Source organism: Chiloscyllium punctatum, chromosome 22, assembly GCF_047496795.1.
Source record: "Chiloscyllium punctatum isolate Juve2018m chromosome 22, sChiPun1.3, whole genome shotgun sequence".
Classification (NCBI taxonomy): Eukaryota; Metazoa; Chordata; class Chondrichthyes; order Orectolobiformes; family Hemiscylliidae; genus Chiloscyllium; species Chiloscyllium punctatum.
Genome location: NC_092760.1, coordinates 55980926 through 56002281, shown reverse-complemented (window position 1 = coordinate 56002281; position 21356 = coordinate 55980926).

Here is a 21356-nt window from a genome sequence, read left to right as displayed (position 1 = left end):
TGAGGTTGGAGGCTGTAGATGGGTGATCCCCAGAGGTGATGAGGTTGTGGCTGGTCTGAGAGGTGATGGTTTGGTGATGGGAGATGGGGTCATGATTGAGGGGGCAGTAGGAGGAAGTGTTTGCGAGTTGGCTTCAGTGGTGTAGAGGTCAGTGCGACAGACTACTACTGCATCCCCCCGTCTGTGGGTTTCATGGTGAGGTTGGGGTTGGAGTGGAGGGAGTGTAGGGCTGCGCATTGTGAGGGCAGGAGGTTGGAGTGGGTGAGCGAGTGGACAGATGAGTTTGAAATGAAGTAGTCAAGGGCAGTTAACAGACCGGCATGGGGTGTTCAGGTGGATGGGGTGTGTTGGAGGTGGGAGAAGGGGTCCTCAGTGGGTGGGTGGGTGTCCTGGTTGAAAAGATGGGTCCGGAGATGGAGGTGGTGAAAGAAACGTTCAAGGTTGCAGTATGTGTTGAATTCATTAATCTGTGAGCATACGGGGATAAAGATGACGCCTTTGCTAAGGACTAAATGTTCATCCTCAGTGACAGGGAGGTCTGGTAGAATGGTGAACACATGGCAGGGATGGGAGTTAGGACCTGGAGTGGGTCTGGAGCTGGAGCTGGTGGGGGCAGAGGCAGTTGATTGAATGGATGTGATTAGAGGGTCAGGAGTGACATCACCAACGGAAATGACACTCACAAAGGGGGCAGAACTGGGGCTTATAGCTGTGTCAACAGGGGTGGAAGTGACATCATAAGCGGGTTACATCACTGGTGGCGGAAGTGAAGTCGGTGAAAGAGGCTTCCATGTCTAGGTGAGTGGTGATTTAAAGGGTAGGAGCACAAGTGCTAGATGCACGAGCGAGATTGTGAGATCAGCCAACATTTTCATACCTCCATTTCAGCCAGTAGCAATGCCTACATGGAGATGATGATAGAACTGTGCAACCACCTCTAACTAGACCTTCAGATTCAGAGCAGTGTGAGGCTGGAAGCTATCAGTCTGACCCCAACCTGCAAACTCCACTCTAGCAAATAGGCCAGAACTGGTGACATTCTGATTGTATCGTTGTTCATAGACCATCACTGCATCAGGCCCCTGTATGCGAGGAAAGAGTCTTCTCCTCAAACAATGAGATACAGGAGCAAACAACCACAGGGTTTTGCCTGGGTAATGGTCTTCCCCACAGAGGAGGGGGCCATGACTGCACACACATGGCTCCACTGCTGCAGCATCTCAATGGATAGATATCCAGTGACCACAAAGAGAACATTCACTTAAATGACAGTTTGCGTGAGACATGCCCAAAACCATCAAACTGGTGAGTTCTGCTAACCTGCTGCAGTCACAAAGCCTTTGTCTCACAATAGTCAACTATTTGCACCATCTTCCAGCCAGACCATGAATCAGAGAGTGGATGCTAAGCAAAAAGGGCTATCTGCTGTCTATGTGGCTCATCAATTTTCTGAGCCAGCTGACCACACATTGACATCACACCTACAATGAGAGCCATGCGGTGGTTAAGAATATCATGACATAGGCCATCGGCATACCTCACCAGTGATTTTATTACCTGGAACACTCTAGGGAATTCCTCAAATCTTCAGTCTTCATACTGCAGCCAGAGCAAATCTTCTCGTTCGTTGTGGTCAGTACATCCTCCCCAAACATGGCCATTGTGAGTGTGTAACCCTTGACAGCACGGATTGGATAAATAATTCAGGAGGAAGAGGAATAGGTAAAAAGAGAAGAGATATCTTTTGTGTTGTCTGTAACATCCCCTCAGACGTTGATTGTCCTGAAAAACTTCCCCAGGTCACTACTCCTCCACGCTTTCCCAGCTTCCTTATTGCTCGTGCAGATCATTCGATTAGCCATATTTCTGAAAGTAAGGGCACCGTAAACCAAGAATTTCATATCAGCTTTACTTACCTGACCTTTCTCAGCTTCTAATAATACAGGCAATTCTCAACAATTTACCATTCTGCTTTCTGCTGGTGTTTGTCTTGCAGGTCTCATTGTCTGCCTGAGTTCTCCTATGCAGTGCTTCCGAGTGGTCATGGTAAGGCCAGTGGAAGGCTGTTGACTTTCAATCAGGAAGGCTGCAGCTGACTTTCCGGAATACTTTAGCTAGCCAGGTCCACAAAGAATGTCATGACATCAGTCAACACCTCCATGTTGGTAAGGATGGCTCCAAGTTCTGCATGAAACATCATGCCAAGTTGGAGTTGAATTTCTTTGTGCTCCATGATAGTGACAACAGGTTCCCTGGTAGGCTTACTAAGTATTTCTGTTTACACACTCACACCATTGAAACCCTCACCCAAGACCTCAGCAGCAGAATTTGTGTGTGATCTCACCCTCCAGGAGCACATATACATGTGATTTTTTTTTCCCTTGATCTTGCTGCAGCCTACCCATGACTCACTACATATAAATCTCACCTCTATACTACCCTCTAAGATATGCACTGTGCCAATATCTGAGCTGTGACTGTCAGGTCAAGTATTCTCTCAAAGATCTATTTTTACCTGTGGGCCTTCAAGCTCTGGCCCTGGCTGGTCAAGTTTAAGGGAGGATTGAAGTAAACGAAGAGAGGTACAGAAAATGCAAGCAGTGCATCATTGCACTATCCACTACTTGTACATTATTACAGGCTGCAGAGTGAGAATGGACAAGGTTCTCAGAAACTTCATTGGAATATGTCACTCTAATGAATGCAGTGTTGCTCATTGCCAAGTTGCCAATCGTCACACTAATAATGCTGAATACTACATCATCCGTGGGGATGAGGTCATGCAGTGATGCCTCTCCCTCCCTGATTCATTGTTGCTGCCTCCTATAATGTGTTACATTGTTCGCCAACAGAGAGAAAAGAAAGTTGATAAGAATGTCGTACCATGTTTGAGTGATGTGCCTGCCATAACTGAATTGCTGGAAATATGTAGAAGCTGTGTATATAGCTTGCAGCAAAGGGTGAAGTGAAGCATATGAATGTTGGTTTTGAGTCCTAATTACCATAGGCTGTAAATGGGTGAATCGTGGAGGTGTGGTGCAGTCAGCACTGTGGAAGCCTGGTAGTACAATTAGAGGAAGTTGGCATTTGAAAATGCATTAGTTGACCTTGACCATTCATGTAAGGGCTTTGCATCTTTTCTAGCACTGTATACAGGTCCTTGCACCCAAACTCCTGGCATTGACCAACAAGGCTATCTGGTCCCACTGCTTTTTGAGTGCTTGTGTGAGGGCAATAACTCTAACTTTAATAACAACACCTTTAACTGGTGCTAGTTTTGCACAACCTTACATTACCTGTTGAGACATGTAGTAGCCAGAAATATATTTAGTGCTGGGCTAGATGCCTAACGCTTTGGAAATGTATAGACAGCAGCAATGTACTGCATGCATCACTTTGCTGAAGCGTTAGCTTCCCACTCAATAGATTGATGACACAAAAGTGGGTGGAGGGACAGGTAACATTGAAGAAGCAGGGAGGTGGCAGAATGACTTGGACAGGCTAGGAGAGTGTGCAAAGAAGTGGTAGATGGAATACAATATGGAAAAGTGGAAAGTTCTGCAGGTAGGAAGAATAGAGGCACAGACAATTTTCTGAATGGGAAAACGTTTCAGAAATTGAAAGCACAAAGGGACTTGGGAGTTCCAGTTCAGGATTCTCTTATGGTTAACATCCAAGTTCAGTTGGCAGTTAGGGAGGCAAATGCAATGTTAACATTCATTTCAAGAGGGCTAGAATACAAGAACAGAGACGTACTGTTGAGGCTGTATAAGATTCTGGTCAGACTGCATTTGGAATATTGGGAGCAGTTTTGGGTCTCATATCTAAGAAAGGATGTGCTGGCATTGGATCCAGAGGAGGTTTATAAGAGTGATTCCAGGGATGAAATGCTTGTTATATTAGAGTAGTTGAGGATTCTGGGTCTGTACTTAATGGAATGTAGAAGGATGGGGGGAATCTAACTGAAACTTACAGAATACTAAGAGGCCTGGATAGAGTGGACATGGAGAAAATGTTTCCACTAGTAAGACAGACTAGAACCCGATGGCACAGCCTCAGATTGAAGGGACAATCCTTTAGAACTGAGATGAGGAGGAATTTCTTCAGCCAGAGGCTGGTTGATCTGTTGCACAGGGCTGTGGAGGCCAAGTCATTGATTGTATTAAAGATAGAGATAGATAGTTTTTGAGTGGTACAGGGATCAAGGGTTATGAAGACAAGGCAGAATAATGGGGATGAGAAAATGTTCGGCCATTATCTGGTGGTGGAGAGACTCAATAGAACAGATAGCTTAATTCTGCTCCTGTATTTTATGGTCCTATCATCTAAAATTGGGCTTTATCAAATATTAACCACTTTGAGTTCTCAATCCAAGTAACATTGAACAAGGAGTGGGTGAGAAACAAGGAATGGAAAATTGAAGGGCCAGATTTGAAATTCAGAAAATGGTAACAAAATGCAATAGACTCACCATCTCTGGAAAAAGAACAGTGGGGGAAGATGTTGAGTGGATCACAACATCCCTGATAATATTGACTTCTGAAGAATTTACTCTATCCTCAATGTTATCCTGTTTCCAAACCTACCAGACACTAACAGACTCACTCCTTCATTCCCTGTCTTTTTGATTGTATCATTATTTTTCTCCATTTATAGTATTTCATTTTCAACTGCTGAAGGATGCTGCACAAAATGTCGACTGGTTCTCACCACAGATCCTGACTGAGCTCCTGTGTTGTTCCAATATATTTGACGTTCATTTCTAATATCCAATATTTGCACAATTTAACTTTTATTGACATCTAGAGGGATTTGCACTGTTTTTACAGGAGAAAGTGAAAATACGTGAAAGTGACAAGAAAGTTACCGGAGGTCATCAATGCTAACAAGAGGTGACAGCTTAAAGCTCTCTGGCTAAACCTTACAATATAGTTTAAAGAACAAGCTGAAAGAGATCGTGTGCTTTTGTCTGCAGGCATAAAGCTAGTCAGAGTCAGCTGCAGGTAAAGCCTCACCAAATTATAGCTTCGGGGTATGTATTTTTTTGGGATCTTGTTCTGTGCTGTTTGAAGTTGCCTGACTGGAATTCATGAAATCCAGTCTCGCTGGGTGGGTTTATTCTACTTTCAACTCTTGTAATGTTAAGTTTACATTATAAATTACATGACAGATGATAGGAGAATTATCCATTTAGATAGGCTGAAATGTAAAATTTTAATAAATTTATACAATGCAATTATTTGAATGAAACACATGTTGTTATAATTGGATTTCTGAAAATAATCTCTTAAATGTTTGATAAAATTATATTTCGCCTCACATAGCTAATGCTATTCCAAAGAACTACCAGAGAAAATTGAACTTACTGAAAATTGATGAAACAAATGTAATTTACACCAAGATTTTAAGTTTAAATCCATCAAACACACTACAGCTCTCTCTCTCTCGCTCTATCTCACTTGCTCACTGTCTCTCTGGTGATGTAGAACCATCTATAGCTTTTGGCGGTCCCCAAAGAATTGACTCTTTCCACTAACAAAATGCAAAATACAAAATTAATAAAAACACCCTTTGAAACTGACAAATCTGCCTTGGGCAAAATATCTGCTTGTCAGATGCTTAAAAATTAATCAGTTTTTTTTATACTGCTGCTCCACTGCTCAGGTTTACGAAGCACCATTGCTTAATAATGACTAGTGTTTTCTAATGGAATAACAAGAGCTTACAATGCTTGCCATTCCTCTTATCTCAGCCTAGATTGAACACGATTTGCAACTGACAACTAATGGCACTCTTTTACAAGTAGCAAATAAAATGGGTGACAGTGTTGAATTTTTAATTGTTAAAATAGAATTAATTTAAACTACCTCTTTTCATTCTAACATGACACAAAGCACATTTTTTTTGCAGATAGAGTAAAAGATGAATTGTCAGTTCTGTTGAAAAAGCCTTATTTTTCACAAAGAACATTGCTGTCTGTGATAGAAAGGGAGCAAGATTGACTGCTAGTTAAGGCAAGTGAGACATTTCACAACACTGCTCGAGACTACAAAGGTTCAGAGAGCCTAGGGAGGAATTTTAACCTGTAAAATAGAGAGGGTTTGGTGGGCAGCTGATTAAAAGGGGGCTTTGAAGATGTAGGGGCTGGCAGCAATTAGATAACTTCTGCTATTAACTTCAGTGTGTTTTTTGCATGTGGGAAACATCCATGGAAGTGGTGGGTTGCTAACTATAATATGTTAAAAGTAATTAACAGCTGTTTTTAATTACGGCTTTCTGCTTTAACTGGATTTCCCATGCATTGCAAAGCATATCAGTTAAATCAAGGTACCAGAACAGTGTATTTTGAAGGGGTTAAACAAAATGACAGGCACAAAAAAAATGTTAAGATCCCACACCTGATTTCTTGCTTAAGGTGAACACTTCTGCTGGCAAAACCTGCCCTGAGAGTTTGCTCTTGCTGATTGATGGTTGATTTCTGCCTTTGCAGTTTAATGCACCTGAGTCACACTTTCTATCTCTCGAACATCAGTTCAGTACGTTGCTGCATATGTATCTTCCATAGAGTCACAGAAATGTACAGCACAGAAACAGACCCTTCAGTCCAACTCGTCCATGCCGACCAGATATCCCAATCTAATCCAGTCCCATTTGCCAGCACTTGGTCCATATCCCTCCAAACCCTTCCTATTCATATACCCACCAGATGTCTTTTAAATGTTGAAATTGTACCAGCCTCCACCACTTCCTCTGGCAGCTCATTCCATACATGCACCACCCTCTGCGTGAAAAGGTTGCCCCTTAGGTCTCTTTAAAATTTTCCCTTCTGACCATAAACCTATGCCCTCTAGTTCTGGACTCACCCACCCCAAGAAAGAGACTTTGCCTATTTACCCCCTCCATGCCCCTCATGGTTTTATAAGTCTCCTTGAAGGTCATCTTGGATCTCCATTGAGTAACAAGCCATCACCACCTTACAGGAGACAGTGGATGAGCACAAAGTTCCAGCCTATAGCAGGTGAGATGCCCAAACAGGATGTAAAGGTAGAGGATCAACTTTCTGCACCAGTGCCTCAGGATACATGAAATATCACAACAAGTAATCACTAGTGTAACTATGAGAGTGTCCATTGAATAAGCTATCACGAAGTTGAGGATCTGCTTTGGATACCTGGTCAAATTTGGGAACGCTCTTCAACATGCCCTGGCCTGGATAATGAGAACGATTGTGGTCTTGAGCAACTTAAAAGATTAGCAAGGACTGAAACTCCAGTAGGGAGAGGCGCTGAGTGCACAGCATAATGAGTGACTATAAGAATGAGGACATTCATGGAGGCTGTATAATTACCCTGTAGTCCCTAACTCTTGCATGTGTTAGTTAAACTGGAGCAGTGAACCAGTGGATGCGCTGGTGATTATTTTCCAGAGTTCAATAGAATCGGGGTTGGTTCCTGAGGATTGGAGGGCGGCTAATGTTGTGCCACTTTTTAAGAAGGGTGGGCGGGAGAAAGCAGGAAATTATAGACCAGTTAGTCTGACCTCAGTGGTGGGAAAGATGCTGGAGTCTATTATAAAGGATGAAATTACGGCACATCTGGATAATAGTAACAGGATAGGACAGAGTCAGCATGGATTTATGAAGGGGAAATCATGCTTGACTAATCTTCTTGAATTTTTTGAGGATGTAACTCGGAAGATGGACGAGGGAGATCCAGTGGATGTAGTGTACCTGGACTTTCAGAAAGCTTTTGATAAAGTCCCACACAAGAGGTTAGTGAGTAAAATTAGGGCGCACGGGATTGGGGGCAAAGTACTAGATTGGATAGAGAATTGGTTGGCTAATAGGAAACAAAGGGTAGTGATTAACGGCTCCATTTCGAAATGGCAGGCAGTGACCAGTGGGGTACCGCAGGGATCCGTGCTGGGACCGCAGCTTTTTACAATATATGTAAATGATATAGAAGATGGTATCAGCAATAACATTAGCAAATTTGCTGATGACACAAAGCTAGGTGGTAGGGTGAAATGTGATGAGGATGTTAGGGGATTACAGGGTGACCTGGACAAGTTAGGTGAGTGGGCAGATGCATGGCAGATGCAGTTTAATGTGGATAAATGTCTGGTTATCCACTTTGGTGGCAAGAACAGGAAGGCAGATTACTACCTCAATGGTATCAAATTAGGTAAAGGGGCTGTTCAGAGAGATCTGGGTGTTCTTGTACACCAGTCAATGAAGGCAAGCATGCAGGTACAGCAGGTCATGAAGAAGGCTAATAGCATGCTGGCCTTCGTAACAAGAGGGATTGAGTATAGAAGCAAAGAGGTGCTTCTGCAGCTGTACAGGGCCCTGGTGAGACCACACCTGGAGTACTGTGTACAGTTCTGGTCTCCAAATTTGAGGAAAGACATTCTGGCTATTGAGGGAGTGCAGCGTAGGTTCACGAGGTCAATTCCTGGAATGGCAGGATTGCCTTACACGGAAAGACTGAAGCGACTGGGCTTGTATACCCTTGAGTTTAGAAGACTGAGAGGGGATCTGATTGAAACGTATAGGCTTATGAAAGGATTGGACACTCTGGCAGGAGGGAACATATTTCCGTTGATGGGGGAGTGCCGAACCAGAGGACACAACTTAAAAATACGGGGTAGACCATTTAGGACAGAGATGAGGAGAAACTACTTCACACAGAGAGTGGTGGCTGTGTGGAATGCTCTGCCCCAGAGGGCAGTGGAGGCCCAGTCTCTGGATTCTTTTAAGAAAGAATTGGATAGAGCTCTTAAAGATAGTGGAGTCAAGGGGTATGGAGATAAGGCTGGAACAGGATACTAATTAGGAATGATCAGCCATGATCATATTGAATGGCGGTGCAGGCTCGAAGGGCAGAATGGCCTACTCCTGCATCTATTGTCTATTGTCTATTGTCTAATTTGCTTGTCAAATTCTGAACCCACTTCCCTCGCTCTACCCCCATGTCCCAACGCAAAGCAGTTCTACAATCAGCAATATCCATGTCACAGGAAACTCCTTACTGACTTCAGCTCTTGTTTTATGATCCTCCATAATGAGAACAGCATTTGTCAGGCAGTAGACAAAATGACAATGGATAAAAACAGAGAAAATTACACAGAAACTTACTATCCATCATTGCATTAGTCATCCTTGTGAAACTATTATTTTTTAAACTTCCTTTACTACCACTCTCACATTGTTCTACTCTGTGACTTCAGCAGAGGTGGAGATAATTGATTGAAATATATCCCTCCTCTGGAAAGATTGCAGCAAACTACCCATTTTCTGCTGCTGCTACTGCCCAATATTATCTCCTTTGTCAACAGCCTCTTGAGGTTCAGCATCTGCAACCAGCTGAGCAGAGCTCAGAGCATCCCGTGCCCTTCAATGGAGACTTCCCACCACTGTAACTTTTCCAGTACCTGTTCTTACTAATTGTGATATGTTAGATACTAGATGAAAGCTCAACTACCTGCCTTGCTGGTCCAATCGAGGGATGTAGATGTACATTAATGGGTTGTTCTCCATGTATCCTGATGTAATATGTCCTATGGGTGACATTATTTGAAGAGGCAAGGTATCTAATGGGCCTCTGGGAAATTATATATAAGATTTTATATATATATATATATATATATATATATATAAAACTGTCAAGGGAAGAAGGTGTGACATTATTACAGTGCATGTGCTTCACCAGGTGCTGACATGAAGTCAGCATGAGCAGGTGTTCTGTGTCATTTGGCTGTCTGATATTTCATTGCATCATGAGGTAACTGAGAGCCCCCTTGAGCCCAAATCTCCTCTCTCTCCAATGGCCAGGACACCAAGATATTGCTTAATCCACATCATTCTGCAGTTGTCAATACACACACGGTTAAAGATTCATTGCAAGTACCTGATGTTCTGTATTCCCTTCTCCCAAAAGGAGAGAAGGAAGAGACCTGTGGATAAGAGTATTAGAGGATATTGAGTAGATAAATGGACAATGGTCTCTGCCAGGGGTTGCTGTGACCTTGCATGAAGGCTGAGGATATCAGTCATAGATGGTCAGGTAGGAATATCTGGAGGTTGCCAAGACAGAAAAATGAGTGTTCCTGTACTATGTTAGTGTGAGGAGTGATATACACAAGTAGGTTTGGGAAAGCAGAGTGAATGTCATTTGGAGTTAGACATACAATTGGGCTTTACCTAAAATAAGCGATAGACCTTTCCAAACCTGATTAGATGATTAAAATGTCTCTGGTACAGCACTCAGGAAATTGGCATCACAGTCCCACTAGTCACTTCCTCATTGACTTGAAATCATCATATCTTGGTCTCTGTCTTTCTCCCTCCTGTCAGCAGGTAATAAATCTCCATTTTGGTCTTCACAAACTGAAGCTTCAGCTCTGGGCAGTTAGCAATGAAACTTGGTGCTGTCCCACAATTACATGAATCCGTTGGAGGATTCCTTTATCTATTTCTCCTGAAATAAACTCATGCTGATTAATACCATGCACATTCATACAAATTGATCATGAATTCTAAATGTTCAAAAAAAACAGTGCCTGCACTGGAAAAAAAACTGACAAACAAGCCACTTGGATTTACCATCACGTTCTATTAGGCAGACCTCTTGGCACTGTGCCAAAAGGTTAAATTTCAGTTCCCGGATTTGGATTCTCCTCTGTGATTCCATTGAGGAGGGAATGGAATCTGTGATATAAACTGAGGGAGTGAAGCCTTATTGGCATGACCTGCACTTCATTCCTGGAACTCCCACAAATGCTGCTGGTCATTCCATCCCTGTCTGCCACATGTACTTCCAAAATGGAGCAGAGTGGACCACAGTGGTGGGAAGTGCCAGGAATCTAGAGTTCCATTAAATTTACTTCCCCCAGATACCTGGGGGTAGTTGGCATAGGATAACTCCAAGAAATGGTGGCTATGTCTTTCAAGGGAGTAGAACACTGGTGCTTTTTCATAATGTACCAGTTTTGATAACCAAAGCAATATGTCACTTTGTTATTGTTCCTTGCTTTATCTCACTTTAGATTTACCCTTTTTAATGTTAGTATAGTCTACCACTATTGACCAGCATAAAGAAGCTATTTTTTTTAACTATAAACATTGAGGTAACTATAAACCAGAAGATAAGATAACAAAGGTTTCCCAAGATGGTAAATTTGCAAATCAAAAACCTTGCTCCATGCATGCATTACAATTGTAATTTTCATCATATTTTTAAAAATTTTATTAAAATACAAATAGATTATAATGCACATAACTAAGCAATTAAATATATTGTGATTTTCATTTTCCAAGTGTTACTGCTGTGGAGTGGAACATCTGTCGTTGCTACATCAAAGTTCCTGCGCTTTCTATTGATATCTTGAATGTTAAAGCTTTTAGTGACTGGGCAACTAGGGAAAATAATTATTTCAAGTTCACAGGTTATAAATATTAATTTAAGATATATTATGCACATCATTATTTAAATAACTTGTAAAATGCCTTTCTTGGGTGAATGATCTTAATTATACATATGCTTTTTTAGCAATATTCATTAAAACATGTATTCCCTCTAATTGACAGCCAGAACAGCTCTCATTTTGTAAATGAAATTACTGGCAATCCTCTAGGACCTCTGGTGACATTTGTGCTTCTTGTCCTTATATGTGAGGAGAGTGACAATTTTTGGTCCACCTCGAGGTTTATTTTTAATCTATTAAAATACATCCCAAATTTTGTCTGAGGTTAAACTTTTTATACAATTGGATATTTGAATTTCTGCAAGTTTTAATTACAATAAAAGGTCATAGTGAATGGGTTGGAGGCAAAGGTAAACAGGTGGGCAACTCAGTTTCATAGAAGTACAAAATAAGCAGAAACAAAGCTGCATCTCAACGTATTTGCTCCACTGTCTTTTTCTTTCATTTTGTCATGCATACCGAAGGTCACATCGTCAGCAAAGATGAAGGCCAATGGGTAACTCCAGAAATAAGCTGATCAAGACTTTTTCAGCTACACTAGTGAAGAAATTAAACATCACTGATGTTTACAACATATTATATTTATGTCACTTACAACACATTTCCGACTGAATTCATTTTCACTTGTATATTGTTAGGAAATGCAGTCCTGAGCAAACCACTTTGCAGGTTATAATAACTTATGTGCTGCATTGAATTGACTCTAAAACAGTCTAATAAGAGGGTGCATTGTAGAGCTGAAACCCAAATACTTCTAGTCGGGATAATCGAAAGGAATTCCACCATTGCATGTGGACAACTGACATAACCGCATTTTGTTTTGAAGGCACAGAGTATTTGGAAGATCTGAGGCCCTTCCCCACCAATGGAGTTGCAAATTGATAACGTTTAATAGATTTGCCTACCTTGCACATCTGTTGCTTTTGATACAGCTAGCTCATAAACCTGTGATACCTGTGCTGTTAAATGACTGGAGCATCAGGTAGCAGTATTATGTGTGCTGTTGCCTGAAAGGGGATGCAAAGTCCCGACAGCTAACACAACTAAAAATTAGGTTGCAAAATTGAAGGCAGTCTGTATCACTTCAAAATAACGTGCATTGTTGTAGAGCAACTGTTGGAGCTGGAAGACGATGTGAGCACTGAAAACACTGAAGTATGATACAGCATGACCGAGAGTGGCTCCAATTCTTGCTGATGTTGTACCAATACTGTTGGATGAGAGAGAGTGCAGCAGAGGAGAGATCTATCTTTGAAATGGTGATAAGGGGCATACTCATTCAATGGTGGAGATATGCAGCAGGCAACAAACCAACATGTTTGCTCAGAGAGCAGTAAGGGCGTGAAATGCCAATGTAGTTAACTCAGCCACATTAGGGAGATTTAAACAATCCTTAGATAAGCACATAGATGATGATGGGATAGTGTACGGGGATGAGCTGAGAATAGGTCACTGGTCGGCGCAACATTGAGGGCCGAAGGGCCTGTTTTGCGCTGTATTGTTTTATGTTCTATGAATCCTGAAATGCACTTTGTTGTGTATTGCAAGATTCCAGTTGAATGATCTGAGAAGTAAAGCACCCAAAGTGGTCTGCTTCATCATATTTTGTGTTGCAGCATGACTGTTATCATATACACACTGATAATGTGCACATAGTCTTTTCCATTGGAACAGTGGGTCACAAAGTTACTGGTAACCAGTTGCAACCATCTGCTTGTCATGCCGACGATACAGCGGATAAACACAAAAAATGCATTATGACTGCATCATTCCCTGTTTAAGGTTGCATCCCAACAGTGTTAAAGGAATGAAATGCCTTTCAGCTGCAATCTACCTTAAAATTGAGGTGCAGCACGCAAAACAGACATCTAGGCAGACAATAGCCCAATGTACAATGGAGAACTCAGTTATCCTAGTGAAATCATGTGTGCATTCCACCTCCTTTTTCTCTGACTTTCTTTCAGCTTTTTTTCAAATACAGAGCTTTGGTGGTCTCACTTACATAACATTGGATTGGTGATTAAAAGATGCTGCAAGTATCTCCATCTCAAGCTTGACAAGAGTCAAACACATCAATATTCATGGGCTTTATCACTGACAATTGTGTCCTTGTACTGCTCTGAGGCTGTAGGGTGTGGTAGGTTTCAAAGACAATTGCCTCACTTAAATGAAGATGCTTAGCACACTGTTCCTTGATGAATGTTAGGCAGAACAAATACTCTTTGCAAATTAGTCCTACACTGTCACCACTGCTCATTCTCCCTGCTATGCCGTAGTCCAAGGGGAATGTAAACCATTCCTTCCCACAGTGCACACAATTTTTTTAAATCAAGAGGACTCCTGAACTATATGCCACAGTGACTCCCTGAAGACTTCAGAAAGATTAAAGAACTCGAGAAACTAGTTACTTCAAAAATTGGAGTAAAAATGAATAGTAATTAATCAGTAACTAACCTGAAAGTAGTTGATCTCTTTGAGTAGCAGTGTGGTTATCCTTCCTGCTGTTGAATGCCTAAGCAGGTTGTGAGGTAACTAGATTAGCTGTTTCAATGAGCTCCAAAATGGCACCACTGGAGTCAAATCAGCATCACACTTTGATTGACATCAGAGTGTGAAAATAGACAAGTCCCCTGGGCCGGATGGGATCTATCCTAGGATACTTTGGGAAGCAAGGAAAGAGATTGCCGAGCCTTTGGCATTGATCTTCAAATCATCATTGTCTACAGGAATAGTGCCTGAGGACTGGAGGATAGCAAATGTGGTTCCCTTGTTCAAAAAGGGTAGTAGAGACAACTCTGGTAATTACAGACCAGTGAGTTTCACTTCAGTTGTTGGTAAAGTGTTGGAAAAGGTTATAAGAGATAGGATTTATAACCATCTAGAAAAGAATAATCTGATCAGGGACAGTCAGCATGGTTTTGTGAAGGGTAGGTCGTGCCTAACGAATCTTATTGACTTTTTTGACAAAGTGACCAAACAGGTAGATGAGAGTAAACCAGTTGATGTGGTGTATATGGATTTCAGCAATGCGTTTGATAAGGTTCCCCACAGTAGGCTATTATACAAAATGGGGAGGAATGGGATTGTGGGAGACATAGCAGTTTGGATCAGTAATTGGCTTGCTGAAAGAAAACAGAGGGCTGTAGTTGATGGAACACATTCATCTTGGTGTCCAGTTACTAGCAGCATACCGCAAGGGTTGGTGTTGGGTCCACTGCTGTTCATTATTTTTATAAATGACCTGGTTGGGGGCTTAGAAGGGTGGGTTAGTAAATTTGCGGACGACACTAAGGTCGGTGGAGTTGTGGATAGGGACCAAGGATGTAGTAGGTTGCAGAGAGACATAGATAGGATGCAGAGCTGAGCTGAAAGGTGGCAAATGGAGTTTAATGCGGACAAGTGAGAGGTGATACACTTTGGCCGGAGTAGTCGGAATGCAAAGTACTGGGCTAATGGTAAGATTCTTGGGAGTGCAGATGAGCAGAGAGATCTCGGTGTCCATGTACACAGATCCCTGAAAGTTGCCACCCAGATTGACAGGGTTGTTAAGAAGGCATACAGTGTTTTGACCTTTATTAATAGAGGGATTGAGTTCTGGAACCATGAGGTTATGCTGCAGCTATACAAAACTCTGGTGTGGCCACACTTGGAATATTGTGTACAGTTCTGGTCACCGCATTATAAGAAGGATGTGGAAGCTTTGGAAAGGGTGCAGAGGAGATTTACTAGGATGTTGCCTGGTATGGAAGGAATGTCTTACGAGGAAAGGCTGAGGGCCTTGAGGTTGTTCTCGTTAGAGAGAAGAAGGTTGAGAGGTGACTTAATACAGACATACAAGCTAATCAGCGGGTTAGATAGGGTGGACAGGGAGAGACTTTTTCCAAGTATGGAAACGGCAAACATGAGGGGACACAACTTTAAAGTGAAGGGGGATAGGTATAAGACAGATGTCAGAGGTAGTTTCTTTACTCAGAGAGTAGTAAGGGTATGGAATGCTTTGTCTGCAACGGTAGTAGATTCGCCAAGTTTAAGTGCATTTAAATCGTCATTGGACAGGCATATGGACGTACATGGAATAGTGTAGGTGGGATGGGCTTCAGATTAGTATGACACGGTGGCGGAACATCGAGGGCTGAAGGGCCTGTACTGCGCTGTAATGTTCTATGTTCTATGTTCTATCTGTCTAATCTAAGCATTTTTGGCAAATGCTCCCTGTGTAACTGGCCTCATCAAAATTACACTTGTTGGGAAAACAATGCTTGTAGCTCTGAAAAGAAAAGACAGAGGTCAATAAGCTAGGCAAGACAAATTGGCCAGTGTTCCACTTATACTCATGAGAGTGATAATAGAGTAAGGATACATTTGGGTTTAGCTGTTGTTCAGTCAGTATACCGAACAATCAACACATAACACCAAAGCTGCTTTGGCAATGTAATTCTGTCACTTATTTATTTTCACAAACCAAATACGTGGAAAATCACTATGTCATCATGACAGCTTTCTCTCACAACATGTATTCACACAACGGAAGGTGTAATAATACAATAAATCAAACCATCACATTGTCAGTTGCACTTTGCTTCTGAAGCATTAGTTTTGACTTAGTTTTACGAAAAGAATTTTAAAACAATTTCTGTTGGTACCTGCTCAGACATGAGCTTCCTTAAAGCCTTCCATGTTAAAAAACTTAACCTCAAACTCCCAGCTTTTGAGACAAGCTTTTATATCATAAGAAAAGAGGCTATGAACATCGATAAGCCTATAATCCCAAAAGGTACTCAGCAATAGAGGCCACTCTGCCCCCAGAGTCCAGTAAAGTTCTTGTAGACGCAGTTTTGAGCAATTTTTATCACAGTCCTGCCACCTTCAATCATGAATGGTCATGAAAAATTAAACAACAAACAAGAAGAGCAGGGTCTACAAATAGCCCCCTCCTCGGTAATGGAGGAGCCCTTACATGCGTATAAAAACAAGGCTAAATTAATGGAATAATCTTCAGCCAGAAATGCCAAGTGTTTGATAAATCTTGACCTCCTCTTGAGATCCCCAGCATCAGAGGTACCTGTCTTCAACCAGTTCAATTCACCACATTCCACTTAAGAACAGATGAAAACATTGGGTAATGCCAAGTTTACAAGGCCTGACAACATTCTGGAAATAACACTGAAATCTTTTTTTTTAGATTACCTACAATATGGAACAGGCCCTTCAGTCCAACAAATGCACACTGACCCTCTGAACAGTAACCCACTCAGACCCACTGCCCTACCGTATATTTACCCCTTACTGACACACCTAACACTATGGGCAATTTAGCATGACCAATTCACCTCACCTCCACATCTTTGGACTGTGGAAGGAAACCAGAGCATCCGGAGGATACCACGTAGATACGAGGAGAACATGCAAACTCCACACAGTCACCCGAGGTGGGAATCAAACCTAGGTCCTTGGCACTGTGAGGCAGCAGTGCTAACCACTGAGCCACCATGCTGCCCCATATTTCTGAACTAAATGTGACCAGAGATGAGTTGTTTCAGTACAGTTACAACATTGGTCTCTACCCAACAATGTGAAACATTGTCCGGATATATTCTGTACACCAAAAGCAATACAAATCCAACTTTGCCAATTACTGTCCCATTAGTTTACTCTTGGTCAGCTGTAAAGTGATGGAATAGATCATCAGCTATGTAACCAAACAGCACTGCTTTAGCAACAACCTGCTCACTGATACTCAATTGAGTTTTTACCAGGACCACCCAGCCCTTAAATTCATTACAGCCTTGGTTCAAAAATGGAGAAAATAACTCCTGAAGGGAGGTGAGGGTGAGGTGAGCATACTCAGCCTCTTACTATACCCCCTATACAATCATGACTGTGTGGCCAAATTCCATCTTAACTCCATCTACAAGTTTGCTGACGACTGTCATTTTAGGTCATATATCAAACAATGGTGGTAAAGAATGCAGGAAAGAGGTAGAGTGCTTGATGGTGTGATGTAAAGGTACCAATCTTTCCTTCAACATCAACAAAACAAAAGAGCTGGTTATTGACTTCAGGAAGCAAGATGGAGGGCACACCCCAATCTACATCAATGGAGCTGAGGTGGAGATTGTCAACTGTGTCAAATTCCTTGGAGTGACGATGACTGACAATCTGTCCTGGTCCATCCACGTTGATGTGACAGTCAAGAAAGCAGAACAACACCTCTACTTCTTCAGGACACTGAGAAAATTCAGCAAATCTGTAAAGACTCCAACCAATTTTTATAGATGCACTGTAGAAAACATCCTATCTGAATGCACTACAACTTGGTATAGCAACTACCCAAGACTGTAAGAAACTAGAGACAGTTGTGAACACAGCCCAGTCCAACACGTAAGCAAATCGTCCATCCATTTGCTCCATCTATACTTTTCACTGACTTGGAAAGGCAGCCAATGTAATCAAAGACCCCTCTAACCCTGTTTATAATATTTCCAACTTATTCCATCAGGCAAAAGATAAAAAAGCTTAAACATACATACCTACAGATTCAAGAACAGCTTCTTTCCCATTGTTATTAGACACTGAATGAACCTCTCAAACTTCAAATTTAATGTTGACCTTGGTCTTTGTGTAAGGTCTCTGCTTACAGTAACACTGTATTCCTCACTCTGCTTTATTACCCTTATGCACTTTATGTGATATGATCTGCCTGTTATTAATGCAAAACAAAACTCTTCACTGTAACCAGGTACACATGACAACAATAAATCAGATCAAATCAAATCAAATTGATGCTAGTCTTTCGACTGCCCAGATATCCTGAAATACTCCAGTATTCCTGGTTCCATACTTAAAAAGTTGCTGCACACACAAATGAACACTGGCTTTCTGGAACTTTGGCCTAACTATGTCAAGATGAGACTGACATTGTGATTTACTAACAGGGAGGTTCTGGTGGATGGGTTGGTGCAAAGTTGGGACATCTGCTTTGGCAGATCCTGCCAGCCTTTTCTAAGATCACTGTCTTGATCAGTGCACCTCCGCAGTATGGAGAAATGCAGTACAGTGCTGGAAGAAGAACAATAATTTTATGCACTCTTCCAGAATATCTGCCATTGTCTTCTTTCTGCTGTCTCACCCTCACTCTAATTCTGCTACTGTACCCCCCTCTCACTATTGCTCAGCCCTACTCTCATTGTTGCACACAGAATCTACCATTGATTTATCTCACACAATCAATCCACCAACACACAGGACCTCTGCGCTGACTGCTCACTCGCTCCAGACACCTCACTAACTTTGACAATCCTGCACCAATGCCAATAGCTGTGCCATCCACTACCTCACATTCAATCCCAAACTTAGTCTCCTTACAGGAGGACACAGCCCACAATCTTATCTTGGTGTCTGTAATAAACAGCAAGGCAAGAAAGAAGTATTGTGATCTTTAAAGTTTAGTAGAGAGGCCTAAGTATTAAAGGCAGTGATATCGTGAGCATCCAGCAAGGCAACATGATGCACAAAGTGAGTGAGTGAGCAATCCTGAGACACAACACTGGTATAACCTGAGCTCTATTGTGTCCTCTTGATTCAAAATGACCAATGATTTCTCTTTAATCATTTTTATTTTTCTGCAGATATTAAATGTTTCTCCCATTCTCTTTTTTCTTTCAAATTTTCAGTAATCCACAGTATTTTGCTTTCAGTTTACATTCATGTTTAATTGATTAAAAGACTTCAAAAGCTAAACTTAAAACTGCAACCCATATATTCAACAAACCACACATTATTATTCTCTATTTGTCTACATTTGTGATCACTCTTATAACCTTTTAAAATGAATATTTTGTATCATTTTTCTTGTCTTTCTTGATTTCTTTGCATTGTGCCATTGTGTGTCAGACAAGTTTAGTACAAACAGAAAAATTGTTTTCCATGATTAGGAAGGTATGATATACAGCAAAAGGGGAATTCTTGCTTAGCAGTAGCACAACTTACTGAATCTAGAATTATATCTTATCAGAAGAAGGCATTCTCATTTACTTTTGCTTCTCCATCAACAACACTAGGCATCCCTGAAAGTTCATCAGTGGAAATATCACCATTGTGAAGCAATTGCTCGTTCTTATTTTTTTCTGAAATGTTTTAATGATATTTCAGAGGAGGCATTAGTAAAAAACTTAGTCTTCGTGTTAGACTTTTAAAAATATGTAAATATACATAAGTATATGTACAATATAACATATTAGATGGTTAAACAGTAAGCAGTTTATTTAGCATGTTTCAATAATTGATTAATACATCATTTTTATTGAGATAGTTTTAAATATGCAGACATACTATGAGCTTGAGAGACCTGGTAGATTGTGGTGAACCTGAATGTAAGGGCAATCAATATCTGTTGGCTACTTTTCTATTCTATCACCTCTTGATTTCTGGATTTCCTATCCTCCTTACATTAGCAAGCATGAGGACCTAAATTATGTGATTTCAAGTCCAGTATTTAAAAGGATACTTGAAACATGGACTTGGAAAAGTTTGTGGTTGCTTTGAAGAGGTGCTGACCATTAGCAGTTGATTCAATTTAGGAAAAGGCTGTGCTTTCCATCAGCAATGCTTCCCTGTGCCATACTCCCAAGCCAGTGACAACAGCAGAGTAAGGAATTTTAAGTAATAGCTGATCTCTATACGTTTTAACCAATTTATCACTCTCACTCTCTCATTTAGCCTTCTCATGCCAGCCCTAGCTCATCACTGCTCACACAAATGTACCTTGAGATGCTCCCATCCATTTCTGGCAAGGTATATTATCACATCCCTAAATTGTAATCCACTATGAGCACTCTTTCCATCCTTTTGTGATGTAATATCACTTTTGCATAGCCACTCCATAGTGAGCTTTATAGTAATGGAAACCTCTGAGACACAAATGCATGCTGCTGCTAATAGGTGATGAACCACCTTCTTCTTCCGATCCCATGTCACCTCACCTTCCCTTACCTCATCCATTATTGCAGCAGCCACAGTTAGCAGAACTAGAAGAAGATATACAATGCAATGTAAAATGAGTGATGACAGGGGTAGAGTAAGAGAAGGAAGACTGAAGTTGAATCAAAATGTTAAGGTGAATGCGCATCAGCATATTTTTTTGAAGTGGCGACCTGGAAACGTCATGTAACTATCTGTTCCTTGTACATTTTTAGTCAAGATGTTGGTAGTTAAAAGGCTATGTTTGTACATATAACTCATACTTGAGCGACAGAGGCTCATACAAAAGAAAGGATTGGAAAGAATGAAACAAGTCTCACAAACTGAATAATTGGGAAATAAGCAGAGCACCAATAGTTACTCCAACATGAGTCTTGTATTAAATCACATCCAAGTTAGGGTCAGATAGACATAGCTGATGAAGTTAAAATCTCACTTGAAGGTCAAGATCTTATTAATCCCTATTGAGAGAAAAAAAGTCTCAGACTCAGTTCAAGGTCCTTCCCAAAGTCTTGAAAAGTTTGAGTTAAGAAAGAAGATATTCTTTTAAGAATAGGAAATATTTAATTATATTTGGAAATAAATGAGGGAGAATAAATATATTTAAGATGCATCATGTTTTGAATATTGTGTAACATGTAAGAATGAGTTCAGAGTAACCTTTTGTGGCTGTTTGTGTATTATGTATATATATACGAGAACAAACCAACTACAGTTTGGCTTCCAATTATCTGTACAGTATATTGATGGTCCTGTAAAAAAATATCCTGATGGTCCTGTAAAAATACATTTGGCAAATCCTCCAATTGAGACGGAATCAGGAATAAAACAAAAATTAATGAAGAAATTCAGCAGGCCTGCCAGCATCTGTGGAGAGAAACAGAGTTAACACT